This window comes from Chenopodium quinoa, unplaced genomic scaffold (genome assembly GCF_001683475.1).
Source record: "Chenopodium quinoa cultivar QQ74 unplaced genomic scaffold, ASM168347v1, whole genome shotgun sequence".
In the NCBI taxonomy this organism is placed as follows: domain Eukaryota; kingdom Viridiplantae; phylum Streptophyta; class Magnoliopsida; order Caryophyllales; family Amaranthaceae; genus Chenopodium; species Chenopodium quinoa.
Window position 1 is genome coordinate 822,595 of NW_018742974.1, and position 3,993 is coordinate 826,587.

At 36.8% G+C, this 3,993-nt stretch overlaps 1 long non-coding RNA gene across 4 annotated transcripts; it reads left to right on the forward strand.

Moving 5' to 3' along the window:
• The first annotated feature begins 561 nt into the window (after positions 1 to 561).
• On the forward strand, positions 562 to 3,615 carry LOC110729221. 4 transcript variants are annotated; one of them, XR_002512853.1, is made up of 4 exons: positions 571 to 996; positions 1,070 to 1,146; positions 2,262 to 3,357; positions 3,430 to 3,615. It is a non-coding gene; the product is annotated as an uncharacterized LOC110729221 (long non-coding RNA). The 4 variants fall into 4 exon arrangements; XR_002512851.1 differs by having other exon boundaries at positions 562 to 996; positions 1,070 to 3,357; XR_002512850.1 differs by having other exon boundaries at positions 570 to 1,146.
• Positions 3,616 to 3,993: the final 378 nt, after the last annotated feature.

Consider the following 3,993-nt stretch of genomic DNA (forward strand, 5'->3'; position numbering starts at 1 on the left):
AGATTGGGCTATGGATTGCTGTCAGGACATTAATAATTTGTTTTCCATTACTTCTCAGAAGATTGACCAAGGTGTATCACATGAGGCGGAGGATGCCAATTTTGACAGTGCATCTGCTTGATTGTTTTCAAACTTGGGCACTTGACTCAAATGGAATTCTTTAAGTGTCCTAGCCTCAGCTTTGACCACATGAAGGTATTTGTTCATAGTCGGATGGGTGGCTTCATAGTCACCATGTGTAGGGAATATTTCAAGCATTACCCCAAACTTGAACCCCATTGTGATCATACACTTAAGCATGGTGGCGTCCAAATGGAAAGAAGCTAGAGAAAAAGAGTCGCCAACAAGTTTTAGGAACTTGTAAACCGTTCACAGGGTGAAGGTTACACCCCTTAACAATCCATGAGATCGTTAAATCCAATAGGTCTGGAACACTAGTAGAAAAATAGAAATTGGCACCGAGCAATGGTCACCGGTTTTTAAAAACCGGTGGGAAAAAAATGGAGAAAAATAGGCGGGATTATGAGGGAGGGGTATTGCCACCGGTTCAAACCGAACCGGTGGGGAAAATATTAATGCCACCGGTTCAAAACCGGTGGCTTTGTTTTTTTTAAAAAAAAAAACCGCCCCTTCATAAACCCTAGCCCTAAAACTCTCCTCTCTCCCCTCCTCTCCCTTCTCTCTCTTGCTCTCCCCCTCTCTTCTCTCTCCTGCGATCTCCCCTCACCACTTCTCTCTCATTCTCAACAACCATCATCGCCGCCGCCATCTATCTCTCATCTTCTTCTCTCTCGTTATCTCTCTTGCCGTAGTTAGGGCTCAGTTGCAAAATCGAAAATTTCCCCTAAAACCATAAAACACAGGCGAAATCTCAACAATGGCGGACGGAGGCAACAAGGGAATCTCTCTCGACAAACTCCCTATCAAACGCCTCGAAATCATTGAAGAATCCGGCGCCGAACGCTTTTCCTCATAGTTTCTCTCTCCTCCATTTATGTAATAGCTTAATCTGACCTAATTTTTTCTGCAATTAATGGTGATTTTGATTGAATTTGTGAAATTTTCTCAGCGAAATTGAATACGAAGAGAAAACGCTGTGTTGGACAGAGATGCGAAGAAGCAGAAGACGAAGGAATCATCTGCACTGTAAAATCCTTTTACTACGAATTACACTGATTTTATTCTGAGCTGAAATTAACACTATTACAAGCTATTTTTGGTTGTTTTTTTCTGATATTTTTTTTTTTTTTTTGCCATTTAGCTGATAGATTTGTTACTTGTTTGATATGATGTATTGATTATTGAGCTTGAATCAATTTTAACCCAGAATTGTGGGAAATTTTGCTTGGTTTCTGCTGGATTTTGGTGGGTGCTTAGACCTATGGATTAATTTTTGTTTGATTGAATTTTGGTCTGATTGTGTAAAAAATATGATTACAGTTGACTTCAATCCTTAATTTGTGATGTTATGTGAATTTTGGTCTGATAGTATTTCCATAGTTGTTATGTGATAGACAAGAAAGAGTACTTAATGTGAGATTCCCATGTCCAGGAGAAATGATAGTTCCAATTGCTGAACTATAGAACAAATATGTAGCAGATAGATAATATCACTTACAAGATGAATTACCTTGCTAATATTGTTATTTGAAAGCTATGGTTTTATATTACTCTTATTAATCTATATGCTTACTTGGTGTTGGATTGAAGTTGCATTTGTGGTTTTGTATGTGCAAGACTTACCAAGTTACACTAAATAGGGCCGGCTCAAAGTAACAAGGAAAAAGTAAAGGGAGGTTGGACCTTGAAAAACTTGATAGTTTTAGGTGTAACCATGTATATTCCTAATAACTTTAGGGTTATTATCCTGCCCATAGATTATGACATTTGCACCTTAGATTGAAAACTTTCAACCAATTTATTTTCAAGATCATGCATTTTCTTTGTGAGCTACTATGTCAATGTTTCCTCATTTTTTTAGTAATAAAGTAATAAAGCTACTATGTCTACAGATTGTGATCACATGCTTGAATAAATAGCTCTTATAAAAGAGATAAACAATAGAATTGTATGCTCTTGTTATTTTACAATTAGATCAAGGCATCTTTAGCACAATTTTTGGTGATTTTGATTTTTTTTTTTGAATTTTTCTGCGATTTTTGAGTGATTTTTGTTTGGTTTTGTTGATGAAATGGTTCTAAGATTTGCTAGTAAAAGGTTCTAAGATGATGCTAATTAATGAAATTGAAATTACTTGGCAGAACTTAAAGTTTGAATAGCTGCAAAAACGACTAGACAGCCCTTTGCAACCCCCACTACCTTGATGGCATTACACAGTCATTGTTTCTTGATTTTGCTGTTGAGACTATGAAGATCGCTGAATTGGTATGTGCTTCAATTAGTAGAACTGTTCCATTTCTCTGAGATTTATTGGTATTAAATACTGGCAAATTTATTAGTATATGTTCTAATCATTAGAGTATAATAAGCTGATGAAACCGAGCAAGTAGGATCTATCTTGAGTGTGTTCTTATATATTAAACTGAGCTGGTGGGATCTATCTTGAGTGTGCTTTTGTAAATGAAACCGATCTGCTGGGATCCATCTTGATTGTGTTCTTATATGTCGATGTCAAGGTTCCAAAATTCTTGATTGTGTTCTTGTAAGTCTTGATGTAAAGGTTCCAAAGTTTTCTTGAATTTGTTCTTTTAAGCTGATGTAAAGTTTCCAAAGTTTTCTTGTTTGTGTTCTTTAAAGTCTTGGTGTAAAGGTTCCAAAGTTTTCTTTCTGTTTGCGAGGTATGAATGTCTGTTTGTAATTGAATGATTATTTGCCAATGTTACTTCATCGTATCTATTCATATTCGAAGAATCTGAATAACGATTGGAAAAGACTAGCTTGAGTATGAACAAGTTGCATTCTGAAAAGGGCACAAATATATAGGTCATTTGCTTTCCCCCCCCCCTTTTGTAGTTTATGAAATCATGCACTGATACTGGTTTGAAGCTTCACCTTTGAGTAGGATGTGTGTTCTTCGCCTTGGTTACATGGGTACATTTTTTTTAGTAATATATATTGTCTGGTACATGTGTTGCACTTATCTCCTTGTGCAGTTTGGAGACTACTTTGAGAAATTATTCATGCTTGACCTCTAGAGACAGCATCATGGTGGCATATAACAACAAGAAGTATTACGTTGACATTATTGAAACAAAGCCCTCTCATGCAATCAGTATAATCGAGACAGACTATGAGGTGGACTTTGCCCCTCTTGATTATAAAGAGCCTGAAAATGTATTTTGCCAAGGCTTTTCTTCTCGGTCTTCCTCACTGCATGTATATATGGTTGAATTTAAGGTAGTATTGCTCTGCTTGTTGTCTTTGATTAATACACACTTCGAGATCTCTTATCTTTGTTTGTTGATGCAGGTGGCTGTCGGAAGATGTTATCTATAAGCAAGGCTGCTGCTGCCTCGCTTAGGCTCGCTGCTGCAGTTGCTGCCTCGCCAGGTGTTACATTGGTGATTTGGTGTGACCTGTATTTAACAGTGACTTGTAATTTTTTTTTTTGGACCAAAATTGTAATATTACAACCTTTTTTAATGAAAATATGTAAGTTTATATATATGTTAGTGTTTATATATCAATTTAATCGAAAAAAATGCAAAAAAAAAAAAAAAAAATTTTTTTTGGCCATTATTGGCACCGGTTTTGAATAGGAACCGGTGCCAAAAACCCATTTAAAAAAAGCGAGAATGGGTTTTTTCCACCAGTTAACCGGTGGCTTTGCATCTGACTATTGCCACCCCCCAAATGCCTTGAACCGGTGGCCAAATGCTATTTTCGCCTAGTGCGAACCATAACCGGAAGTTTGGGGATGAAGGTACAAATCCAACCTAAAAGAGATTGAACCTGTCTTAATAATAGGCCTCTACTTTATTCTGCTCGTATTCATGTGCGCTTTCTGACTAACTTGCAATCAATAGGTTTACC